The sequence below is a fragment of the Symsagittifera roscoffensis genome, chromosome 5 (genome assembly GCF_963678635.1).
Source record: "Symsagittifera roscoffensis chromosome 5, txSymRosc1.1, whole genome shotgun sequence".
Taxonomy (NCBI): domain Eukaryota; kingdom Metazoa; phylum Xenacoelomorpha; order Acoela; family Convolutidae; genus Symsagittifera; species Symsagittifera roscoffensis.
This window is the reverse complement of record NC_087066.1, coordinates 39,931,500-39,944,759: the sequence shown is the minus strand read 5'-3', so window position 1 is coordinate 39,944,759 and position 13,260 is coordinate 39,931,500. Positions and strand designations below refer to the sequence as shown.

Sequence of the window (13,260 nt, the reverse complement as noted above, 5' to 3'; positions counted from 1 at the left end):
TGCGAGCTGTCGTCAAGTTTTGTGAGCTCTCTTTTTTTCCAGCCGGTTTTTTTTTTGCTGCGAGATACTGCTGTATCGTTTCAACTTTGTGTTTGGCTGTGTTTTTTTGGCAATTTGTTAACTTTCTGTTCTACCTTACCTTTTGTTGATTTGATGATCGACCTAAAGATTGTTTTGTTTTCGAGCGCAGAAATTTAGCTGACCGGGTTTTGAGTAGGTTTTGAAAAAATCTAATTTGTGGTTAATAATAGTTTTCTGTTTAATAACTGTTTTCTTGTAACATGTTTCAATCCCTCCTCGCCTAAAAAGAACAAGATAAAAAACATCAAGCTATAAAATGCAAGTTGTTCTTTTCCCAGATCAAAAATTTCTCCATAAATAAACTATTTTTAAGACTTTTTGCGTTTTTTTTGAGAAACTTGCCACCAATCTTTTTAGTTTTGAGACTTCTAAACAATTTTCTTGTCTTTGTTTTTTATGAGAAACTCTTTTAAAAATTTTTTTAAAAATTTAAATCTTCAGCGAAAATATGGCCACATCTTGCTGTATGTTTTCTACATTTTTCTATTTTTGCTAAACTTCTTTGAAAGATACCAAAGATCAGTCGAACTATATAACGCATATATTTTTGTAATGTTTCGATAATGCATTTTTGAACTTTATTGTGTTTTAGAACGATAACCGAGTGCAGTCGTTTTCGATGTCAGTAAAGCCTCGTCCTTCTATCTGCTGGGGAAACGAACTGGATGACTCAGTGTGTGGTGGTGGTGGTGGTGGTGGTGGATCATTCGTGCAGTGGGACAACCCGAGCAAACAGATGAGACCGGAGATGAACAAACACTACTTCGCCAGGCTCATTCACAACAGGGCCAAACTGCGAGTGACTTCACGGACATCCGCGCTTTTGACAGGTAACAGCGAGAATATTTGGAATAATCAAAGTATTCCAGATTGAAAAAAAAAAAATTCGAATAATCAGTATGAGCATTTTCAGAAAAAACTGAAGTTTATAGAAAAAAGTCGAATAGTAGTAAACTGAGCCAACAAAAATCCTACCAAAATTTATTTTGTGCCCCAGATTGTTTCCAAGTCGTCAAATTTTTAGAGGGTAGTAAGCTTCTTCCGCTTAACTATAGAGAAAAAGGTTTCGGATGGCTTAAGCAGTTTTTCACAGTCTTATTCTAATCTCACTAGGATATATTTAAGATATGCTTCAGGCATTGCTTCGCTCGTAAGATCAGTTTTTCTCGACATTGTCAGGGGCAGATCTAGGATTTTTTCGAGGGGGGTGGTGTCGATTTTCAAAAACTTTGTCGACCAAATTGATTTTCCGAGCTCTCCCAAAGCTCTAAAAAAGACCAGTTTTGGCCAAATTTTTTTGCGTCCCCCGTCCCCCCTAAATCCACCCCTGGACACAGTGAATTATTTGATTTGATACACTTTTAAACCTCATAATCGCGACTTTTGCATGACACAACATTTTCTCCATCTAGCGTTTTTTTTGTGGTTCCTGATCGTCTGTTAAAACATGACAGCAAATTCAAAAGTTATTTGTTTTTATTAATCAAAATTTTCCCTGGATAAACTTATTAAACCTAAAACAAAGATAGCCGGTTGCTGTGCATGTAGCATGAACTGTTCCGAACACATTAATAAGATGACTAAAAAACATTTTTTTTCAGTTTTCTTTTTCAAACTGGTGTCGTTTTTTTGTGCATGAAATAACTACACAAAAGCATAATAACAAGTTCATGATTTAGGCATAATCGACAACAGTTGACTTCGTAAAAAAGAATAAAATTTAAAAAACCTGGAAATTTTTTCATGTTTTTTTAAGAAACTTCAATTGCCAAAGAAACGCTAAATAAAAGTTCTGAAAATTTTAACTTATCAAATTTGATATCCGGCATTTAAAGATTTACTAAAAAAAATTCCATCATATTGCTCAAAGCTCACTGTTTTGTAAATATTTTGAGTATGTCGGATCGGAAATTTGCGTATCTGGACCATAATCCAGAATAGTCTATGTTTTTTATCTTTGTCCACACTTCAATAAACTCTACCAAAAAAGGCAATAAATTTGCTGGGCTATAACCCATAGCTGTATTCTTGCTCAAAATTTGCAAGAAAACTGTATAAACACCTCTTTGACAGTGACGTCTCAAGTGAAAGTTTTGAAGTGACGGATTTATACGTAACACAAACAGTAGCTATTGCATTTGACTTCTGAAATGCCCTTGTAGTCAATTTACTATAGCTCTCTTCAACCCATCCTCTGGATCTAGCGTTTCGAAAGCCAGTATATCCTGCAACGTCATATTTTTCATTTTTGGAATGAAAAGCTCACGAACTATTCCACTTTCGAGTGACCCAAGTTCTGATCTGGCTGCTTGCGCAGTTAACGCTGCGTGGAATGCCTCCAGCGATCCCCTGATTCTTGCATTCGTGTGAACAATTTGTATCTTTCATAAGTCATGCATTTAATATTTTGAAACGAGACAGATGCTAGTTCTGTAATTTCCTTGAATGATAATTTGGAAATTTCAGCGTGTGGATTTTTCTGCAAAAATCTTTTCTTTCCTTCAGTTCCCAGAGAGAGAAACAATCTTGAAACAAGCTTCTTCTGTACCTCATTATAATAAACTTTCTGAACAACCCTTGGGCCCCGTGTCCTTCTCTCCTCATTTTCCAGCATAAATCGATCTCTTGCTAGCTTATCTCGGAGGTTTCTGACTGTCGTCGCAGCTTCATCCTCTCCCTCTCGTGGCGTTTTTAGTCTTGGAGGTGGTTCTACTGAGATATCTTTTGGATCCTCTAACATAACTTCCGGTTTTACATTTTTTTTACGGTTACGGCCATTAGAAATAGCACGAACCAGTTTTTAAATTGCCACGGTGGGTCTATATTTGCTGACACCCAAGATACTGTGTTCCCATATCAGTACGATTGTCCTGAGCTGCGAATCCTACTGGCTGCGCCATGTAATATCTGATACGGTATCTCGTTGGATAACAAGTGATAATTCAAGAATGTATTCTTTGTAGCTCGAATTAATTGTTTTCTCTGTCTATTTTGTAGTCACTGAGAGTGATGCAGCAGTTCAAGTAGGAAACTAACCTACGGACAGAAGAATGGAAGAAGCTTGCCGAGGGGGGGGGGGGGTGAATGTGTGCTATAAAATAATAAAGGAAAAAAGAGTTGCCTGATGGCCATTTGGTTGTATATGAATATCTTTTTTTCAGAAGTGGGTTTGAGTAGGAAACTAACCTACGGACAGAAGAATGGAAGAAGCTTGCCGAGGGGGGGGGGGTTGTGCTATAAAATAATAAAGGAAAAAAGAGTTGCCTGATGGCCATTTGGTTGTATATGAATATCTTCCCGTAGAAGTGGGCGGCGAATGCGCAGAAGATGAAGAGGAGGGGGAAGAGGATCCAGGTGGAGATGAATGCGGACTGGGGACTGTAGGGGTAGAACTTGACCCATGCGATCAGCGTGATCTCCACCAGAAACAGCAGAATGCCCACTGCTGTCGCACAGAACCACGCTATCTGAATGAAGAAAAACAGTCTCTTTCTTACTTGTACTGCTGCTCAATCCCTCCCCCCACCCGACAGAAATCTCCCAACAGACAACCCCATTCCCCCGACAAGTATCAGCACGATCTCCCCTAAAAATTAGAATGCATAGACACCAAGGGGCTTTTAGAAAAATTCTAGGGTCAGCCAGCCAAAACTTGAGGATTTAAATTAGCACCGAAGGAGGGATTGACCAATTAGTACCAAAGGTTTGAATTCCTGAGGGGTGGCGGCTACTGATTCTAAATTTGTTGCGCATCCCTTCAACAACTGACATGTTTAGACAGACCTTGACTTATCCTTCAAATAGAATATCTTTCTCGTTGTCGACGGTTGCATTTCCGTCCTCAATGTTATCCAGGGCCCTTTGTTTTGTCAGCTGCACAGATAGAAATTACAGTTGACAAGCTTCAGGCATCGAGTAACTTCTTGTAAAAATTAAAAACCCAATTTTTTTTCGTCTCTCATTTGAAGCTGCAATGGTGATTCATACCACAGGCAGATCTACAAATCTTTTATCTTTGTGAACGTTTTTGTTTTTTCATGCCTGAAAACTGTTTATTAGAAAATAGAAAGAAGTTGAGATTATTTTCTCCAGGTCGATTTATTAACTTTTTCTGAACTACTTACTGAATGTGAATCGAACGATCCTTGATAAAGGCATGTTGGAACAAAAAATTGAATAAAAAATGCGCTCGTTTTCGTTCACAGACATCATTTTGGGTGCTGCGAAAATCTTGCTTCGTGTTTTTACTTATTATGTCAGAGTTCCATGATGATGTTTTATGCGTTTTCACATGAAGGTGAAGATTTAACTCGTTCCAAGTATTTCTTTAATGGGGGTGTTAATTTCTACCGCAACCCCTGATTTCTGATTTTGAAAATTGAAATTGAGTCTGTAACAGCGGTTGTTCGTGAGAGATAGATACAGCTCGCGTACGTTAATTGTTTTTCTCGAAAAAAAAAATGGTCTAAACTTGACTAATTTAGGCTGAATCATTGCCCCTCCCACCCCTACCTCCCCTACAACTCAAGTAAGCTTCAATTTTTTGGTGTAACGAGTGTCAGCACAGTAAAATCATGGCGACCAAGTACATTTGGACTAGCTTTAATAATCAACATGTCAAACTTTAATAGCAAACAGAAAAAATAAAAAAAATTTTAAAAGTAAAGTTAAAATAGCAAAAGTAAGAAAAGTTACAAAAAATAGAAGCAAAGTACAGAAAAGGGAAAAAGCGTTCAATTTCGCTCAAAATTTGTAAGGAAACTGTATAAACACTTCTTTGACAGTGGACTCTCGCGTGACCTTTTGATTTTATTTCTTATGAACAACACAAACAAGTAACGTTTCTTCGAATTTTTTTGGGCCAAGAAGAAAATTCAAACTTTTTTGTTCCGATCACTGGAAAAGCACAAAACTTGTTTGGACAACAGTGATCGGAACCCGCAAATTGTGAACTGATTCCGCAAAGTTGCCTATTTTAGGAGCGAGTTCGAGGGATACTGTTGTGAGCTATTCTTTTGTGGAATTTAAAAAAGCAAAGAGGATAAAAAAACCCAAACTGAAACGTTGTTTCCCTCGAATTCCCTCGGCTCCAAATATAGACAATTTTGCGGAATACGCTTCAGTTTTTGCGAAATCAGGAACATTTTTAGAAATCCATAAACAAATAATAAATCATAGGCTTAGTAAAACTGAGTTGTTACAGAATCCGCAACTGTGAGTTCCACGTTTTGTTTGTAGATTCCGGAAACATACATACCTACGTTTCCATATTACTTTTAAAATTAAATCATCTGTTTTTGTGAGTCATCAGACAAACTGTCCAACAGTTAATTTCATTCAGGGTCAACATTTTGAGCTTTCTAGCTGAATCTCAAGTACTGGAAAAACGAGCACCGTTACGATATCAACCATTGAAAGATTGAACACATTTTCAATCTCAAATACTGAAAGAATGAGCATTGTTCCAACCTCAATTACTGGAATAATTAACTTTTTTTGATCTCAAAAACAGAAAGAGTCAAAACAAACTGACGGAAACTGTTTCATTGGTAATAATGCTAAACTACTAGTATGTTTTCGTCATTCCAAACAGTAAGGCTCTATTTCACCTTAGATTTTGTTTAAATCATCTAATTGCTCAATGCTCACTGTTTTGTAATTTTTTCACTATTTCGGGACGGAAACTTGCGTAATCGGACCCGAATAGTCTATGTTTTTTAATCTCTGTCCAAAATTCAATTAAATCAACCAAAAAACAGGTTTATTTTTGCTCGGCTATGACGCGTTGCTATGTTCTTGCACAAGTTTTGCTATGAAACTGTAAAAACACCTCGTTGACAGTGACGTCTCAAGTGACAGTTTTGATATTGTTTCTTAGATACAACTCAAACAAGTAACGTTTCGTTGATTTTGGTTGAGCCAGGAACAAACTTCAAGATTTTGTTTGTTCCGATCACTGAAAATGGAAAAAAAATTTTTGCTTTTATTTAGAAAACTAAATCCGGATGAATGAATTGTTGTTTCATCGACCTTAAGGGTTTTGTAAAAAAACTTTATTTTTTTTCTTCAAATTCTCTATTTGTTGGCTGTCATTTTTTTAAACACAAATATTGTCAATAAAGTGTGATTGACTAATTTTCTACGCGTTTGTAAAGTGCTCAAATCACACCACCCTCTAAAAACGACACTATTTGAAGAAAATAAACAAAAAAAAGCCTTTTTCAATGATAATGCTACTTGCACAGCACTCGGCTATCCTTGTTTTTAGTGTATTTGAACCTTTTTAAGCTAATGTTTCTTCTTTTTATCATCCGCGTTCTTCGATTTGCCTTATGGACTCTCTATTTGACTATGTTTTGGCCCGTAACACAATAATCTCAGCGAAAAAAAAAACTCGCAAATTTCACCTTAACATGAACTTAAATCGTATCTTTAATTGTCAACAAGAACAAACTGATTAGCAGAAAACGTTGATTAAGGCGCCTTAAAAAATGTGGAGTAATTATAAGGGCAGCGGAGTCAAATTGGGCATATTTTTCAAGTTTTGAGAATTTTTTGGTCATTTTGCGAGCTATCTTGTGAGCTTTCTTTTGGAAATTTTGTGAGCTCTCTTTTTTTCCAGCTCTTTTTTTTTGCTGCGAGATACTGCTGTATCGTTTCAACTTTGTGTTTGGCTGTGTTTTTTTTGGCTATTTGTTAACTTTCTGTTCTACCTTTTGTTGATTTGATGATCGACCTAAAGATTGTTTTGTTTTCGAGCGCAGAATTTTAGCTGACCGGGTTTTGAGTAGGTTTTGAAAATATCTATTTTGAAGTTAATAATAGAGAAGATATGTTTCCTAAAAGGTCGAGTTTGAAAGAAGTTAAGGTTGACACTTACTATTTTTGTTTTTTGTTACTTTAACGCTCTTGTTGTCACTCAACGTTTGTTTGGGTTCTTTTTGCGGAAACCAAACTCAAGTGATTGTTTATGTATCACTGCTTACTTAAAGGTAAGACTCTCAACTCTATTTATGATCGCTATACCTCACAACCGATAACCCAAATCGGCTTAAATCTTTATTATTTAATTTAATATCAATATTTAGAAATTTATCTTGAAATGAAAAGTAATAACAAACTTAGCAGTGGGAGCTCGAAATCTTCGAAAGCGAACAAAATTAGAAAAAGTGGAAATAATTGTAATAATTTTTCAAGTTCGCACCTAACAATTAGCACTGCAAATTACAACAATTCAATAAAGAAAGTGAGTTCGCTACCTTCTTAATAAGCTTTTTCTCGTTTTTTTGACATTTTTCTGTTGATTTCAAAATTGACTTTAGGTCACTGTTAAGAATTGAATTTTAATAACTGTTTTCTTGTAACATGTTTCAACTCCTCCTCGCCTAAAAAGACCAAGATAAAAAACATCAAGCTATAAATAAGCAAGTTGTTTTTTTCTGATCACAAAATGTCCCTAAATAAACTATTTTTAAGACTTTTTGCGTTTTCTTGAGAAAGTTGCCATGGATCTTTCTAGTTTTGAGACTTTTTCACAATTTCATTGTCTTTGTTTTTTATGAAAAACTCTTTTAAAAACTTAAATTTTGTAAAAATCTACAGTGAAACTATGGCTACATTTTGCTCTATATTTTTCTATATATTTTTTATATTTTGCTAAACAATTTTAAAGATACCAAAGATTAGTCGAACTACATTTACGCATATATTTTTTTACTGTTTCGATAATACATTTTAAAACTTTATTGTACTTTAGAACGATAACCGAGTGGAATCGTTTTCGATGTCAGTGAAGCCTCGTCCTTCTATCTGCTGGGGAAACGAACAGGATGACTCAGTGTGTGGTGGCGGTGGCGGTGGCGGTGGATCATTCGTGCAGCGGGACAACCCGAGCAAACAGATGAGAGCGGAGATGAACAAACACTACTTTGCCAGGCTCATTCACAACAGGGCCAAACTGCGAGTGACTTCACGTACATCCGCACTCTTGACAGGTAACATCAAGAATATTTGGAATAATCAAAGTATTCCAGATAGAAAAAAAAAAGAAAATTCGAATACTCAGTATGAACATTTTCAGAAAAAACTGAAGTTTATAGAAAAAAGTCAAATAATAGTAAACTGAGCCAACAAAAATCCTACCAAAATTTCATTTGTGCCCCGGATTTTTTCCGAGTGGTCAATTTTTTAGAGGGTAGTAAGCTTCTTCCGCTTAACAATAGAGAAAAAGGTTTCGGACTGATGGCTTAAGCAGTTTTTGACAGTCTTATTCTAATCTCACTAGGATATATTTAAGATATGCTTCAGGCATTGCTTCGCTTGTAAGATCAGTTTTTCTCGACATTGTCAGGGGCGGATCTAGGATTTTTTCGAGGGGGTCGGGGGGTGGTGGTGTCGATTTTCAAAAACGTTGTCGACCAAATTGATTTTCCGAGCTCTCCCAAAGCTCTAAAAAAACAGTTTAGGACAAATTTTCCTGCGTCCGCCCCCCGTCCCCCCTAAATCCACCCCTGGACACTGTGAAATATTTGATTTGAGACACTTTTAAACCTCACAATCGCGACTTTTGCATGACACAACATTTTCTCTATCTAGCGTTTATTTGTGGTACCGGATCTTCTGTGAAAACATATATCAAAGTATATGTTTTTCTTTTTTAAAAGATTAAAAATAAAAAAACCTGGAAATTTTTTCATGTTTTTTTAAGAAACTTTAATTGCCAAAGAAACGCTAAATAAAAGTTCTAAAACTGTTTAGAATAACTTTTATAAATATTCAATAAAATAAATTAATATCTATATATCCTTAGATAATTTTGAGTAAAACCAATTTTTTTAAGCCTTAATGAACAATTTTGAGTTAGAATGGTTACTCGATTGCTTTACACGCTCAAAGTCAAATTCAAAAATTTCAAACTGATTTCTCATTGATGAAACCAATTTTGTTTCAATTTAGTTCGAATCACGACTCAAACAACATAAAAAGATATACCATTTGATCTATTCCAGTAATTGTTTGTGGTACCTTATTTTCAATAGAAAAAAACTAAGAAAAAAAAACACAATTTTTCAGACCAGTGCACGGAAGCAGTTTTCAAAAAATTGAATGCAAAGTTTCTCTCCGTTTTCAATGATCGAAACAATAAACTAAAAAACGTAAGCATTCAGACCAGTGTTTCACGGCACGAAAGCAGTTTCAAGAGATTGTTTTGTTATAAAATTCTTCTCGGGATCTGAATGATCACCCAATGAGCTTTAGAATGATTTTTCACTCGACTTTATTCATGTCTCTTTTGGTATCCAATTTTGCATTAGGAAGCCTATTTGGAGCAAAGAGCCTAAAAAGCGTTGCAATCAGCTTGAAAATCATAACTTCACAGAATTTGACGACCGAATTCAATATCAGAACACGCAATAGAGGTAGAAATAACTTTGAGGTTTTATGTAACTATTACGTAAAAATAAACATTTACAAAGATAAAAACATAAGATCTATCAACTGCTTCATGATGATAAATATGTATAAAGTTTTTTATATAACCTAATGACAGAAAAAAGATATTTCTGTCGTCTCTGAACAAATCACCTCAAAGTTGATCTTCAAATGCTCAATGTTGAGAATTCAATGAAAGATGCAGACTTAAAAACAAATGGTAAATCCTAAATCTGCACAAAAAAAACATCAGTTCGGCTTAATTCTTTGCTGGAAAAAGTTCATTTTAATGTTTCGAATATCTTTTATAATTGATTGATTTAGTTTTATTTTTTTTTGTTCTGCCTATGTGGTTTCTTTTTGAATTTTTTAGCCCATGGTTTTTTGTTGATACTTTCCGCTCAAAAGCCCATCAATTGACAAGAATTCTCACTTAAATATTTTACTATTATAATCATTTTGTCTCGAAAATAAAACTATGAACCAACAAAACGTTTAAAAAACGGAAAACCTGTAAAGCGATTCATAAATCGTTGTCGTCTCCCAGGTTGACCAAAAATGCTGGTCATAAAATGTTCATATATAGAAAAATGCTAATCATAAACTTTTTATGCAATTTCATAAGAACAGAAAATTGCATGAAAGGTCTATGGTTCCTGATTTTTCATATATGGAAATTGTATGACCAGCTTTTTCCATAAATCAAAAAATTAATTTTTCTTAAATCGAAAGTCTGAAAACTTTTTGGTGGTGTTCGCAACTGAACACAAGTGACAAAACAAAGACCGTCGTTGCTCGAAAGTAGAGTCACCACAGGTTTGCCGTCTTCGAAATTCAATGCTTTGGAAACGGTCTGAATTGTTTTAGATTTTTCTCACATAAACATTTTGGCAAACATTTTTGAAGATGATTTTTTTTAATTTGCGTTTTTAATTATTCATGCGTTGATCAAGGCATACCAAAACATGCCATTCAAAATAAATAGGCGCTTTAAGCGTTTTTGAAAAAAATTATCCAGAGATACGGAAAAACTCAACGTTTGCGTATCCAGGATTTTGTTATACGTAAAAAAAAATTAATTTTTGCATGCAAATTTATATTTGGAAAAAAATTTGTTTGAAAAAACAAAATTAGTTTCGCAATGAAAAAAAAACAGAACCAATTTTGGGGCAAACCAACCAAAAATGCGTGGAGTACATGAGTCAGCCAAAAATTACATCATAAGAATGAATTTGCAAATAATTTGTAACTGTTACATAATTGTTACATAACTATCACATAAGACCTACGTATTTTCGGATTTTCGGCTGGTTGATACTTCGACTGGTTTTTATACCACCAATTGTTGTGTGTTGTTTGAGGGTTCGCTATGATAGCGATGGTGGAGACTCAACTGACGAAGGATGCAGTGCCCGATTGGCTGATAGTGTCCTTCTGTGTGTCCACCACCATCCTCATAGCTGTACACTTATTCGCACTCCTAGTATCCATCTGCATCCTTCCGAATCTAGAGGTCAAGTGGGATCAAGTTATAATACATTATAACCACATTTTTAAGAAACCAACCACCAAGTCTAGAGGTCAAATGGGGTCAAGTTATAATACATTATAACCACATTTTTAAGAAACCAACCACCAAGTTCAGAGGTCTGTGGGGTCAAGTTATAATACATTATAACCACATTTTTAAGAAGCCAACCACCAAGTTCAGAGGTCAGTGGGGTCAAGTTACAATACATTATAACCACATTTTTAAGAAACCAACCACCAAGTCTAGAGGTCAAATGGGGTCAAGTTATAATACATTATAACCACATTTTTAAGAAACCAACCACCAAGTTCAGAGGTCTGTGGGGTCAAGTTATAATACATTATAACCACATTTTTAAGAAGCCAACCACCAAGTTCAGAGGTCAGTGGGGTCAAGTTACAATACATTATAACCACATTTTTAAGTAACCAATCACCAAGTCTAGAGGTCAAATGGGGTCAAGTTATAATACATTATAACCAACCACGAAGTCTAGAGGTCAAATGGGGTAAAGTTATAATACACTCCACTTTGCTCTTATTTTTTGTTAGTATTCTTACTATTTTTGCTATTTGAAATTTTACTATTATACTTTTTTTTCATTTTGTCTGATTGCTATTAAACTTGGCTGCTGACTGTTAAAGCTAGTCCAAATGTATTTGGTCGCCATATTTATTACTGTGCTGACACTCATTACACCATAAAATTGAAGCTTACTTGAATTGTATGGAAGGTAGGGGTGGGAGGGGGGCGATGACTCAGCTCAAATTAGTCAAGCTTAGACCATTTTTCTCCGAGGGAAAAAACAAACGTACGAGAACTGTATCTACCTCTCACAAACAACCGCTGTTACAGACTCAATTTCAATTTTCAATTTCAGAACTCATGGGTTACGGTAGAAATTAACACCCCCATTGGAAAAATTACTTGGAACGAGTTAAATCTTCACCTTCATGTGAAAACGCATAAAAATCATCATGGAACTCTGACATAATAAGTAAAAACACGAAGCAAGATTTTCGCAACACCCAAAATGATGTCTGTGAGCGAACATGAGCGCATTTTTTCCTAAATTTTTCTTTCCAACATGCCTTTTATCAAGGATTGTTTGATAGACATTCACTTAATAATTCAAAATGAATTATTACATCGAACTGGTGAAAATGATCTCAGTTTCTTTCTATTTTCTAATAAACAGTTTTCAGGCAGACAAAAATGCAAACGGTCACAAACTTTGTGAACGTTTGCATCTTTGTCTGCCTGAAAATTGTTTATTAGAAAATGAAATGAAGATGAAATATTTTTTAGTTCTGCCTGTGGTATGAATCACCATTCCAGCTTCGAATGGAAAGACGAAAAAATGAATTTTTTTGGGTATCTACTTTTTACAAAGTTACTCGATCCCTGAAGCTTATCAACTGGAAATTCTATCTGTGCAGGTGACAAAACAAAGGGCCCTGGATAACATTGAGGACGGAAATGCACCAGACGACAACGACAAAGATATTCTATTTGAAGGATATGTCAAGGTCTGTCTAACATGTCAGTTGTTGAAGGGATCCGCAACTAATTTATAATCAGTAGCCGCCACCCCTCAGGAATTCAAACCTTTGTGACTAATTGGTCAATCCCTCTTTGGTGCTAATTTAAATCCTCAAATTTGGCTGGCTGACCCTAAAATTTTCTAAGGCCCTTGCGGTCTATGCATTCTAATTTTTAGGGAGATCATGCAGAATACTTGTCGGGGTAATGGGGTTGTCTGTTGGGGGATTCTGTCGGGGGGGGGGGGGAAGGGGTTGAGCAGCAGTACAAGTAAGAAAGAGACTGTTTTTCTTCATTCAGATAGCGTGGTTCTGTGCGGACAGCAGTGGGCATTCTGCTGTTTCTGGTGGAGATCACGCTGATCGCAATGGGTCAAGTTCTACCCCTACAGTCCCCAGTCCGCATTCATCTCCACCTGGATCCTCTTCCCCCTCCTCTTCATCCTTCTGCGCATTCGCCGCCCACTTCTACAGAAAGATATTCATATACAACAAATGGCCATCAGGCAACTCTTTTTTCCTTATTATTTTATAACACAACCCCCCTCCCTCGGCAAGCTTCTTCCATTCTTCTGTCCATTGGTTAGTTTCCTACTCGAACCCACTTCTGAAAAAAGATATCATACACAACCAAATGGCCATCAGGCAACAAATAACTTTCTCCTTTTTATAACC

General features: G+C 35.7%; 1 protein-coding gene and 1 pseudogene across 2 annotated transcripts in view; one reads left to right on the top strand and one right to left on the bottom strand.

Moving 5' to 3' along the window:
* Nucleotides 1–13,260, bottom strand: part of LOC134845453 (phospholipase DDHD1-like) — a 332,903-nt gene that overhangs the window by 162,299 nt on the left and 157,344 nt on the right. The window lies entirely within an intron of this gene.
* The window catches only part of LOC134846728 (calcium release-activated calcium channel protein 1-like), a 45,398-nt pseudogene continuing 39,315 nt past the window's right edge, over nucleotides 7,178–13,260 (top strand).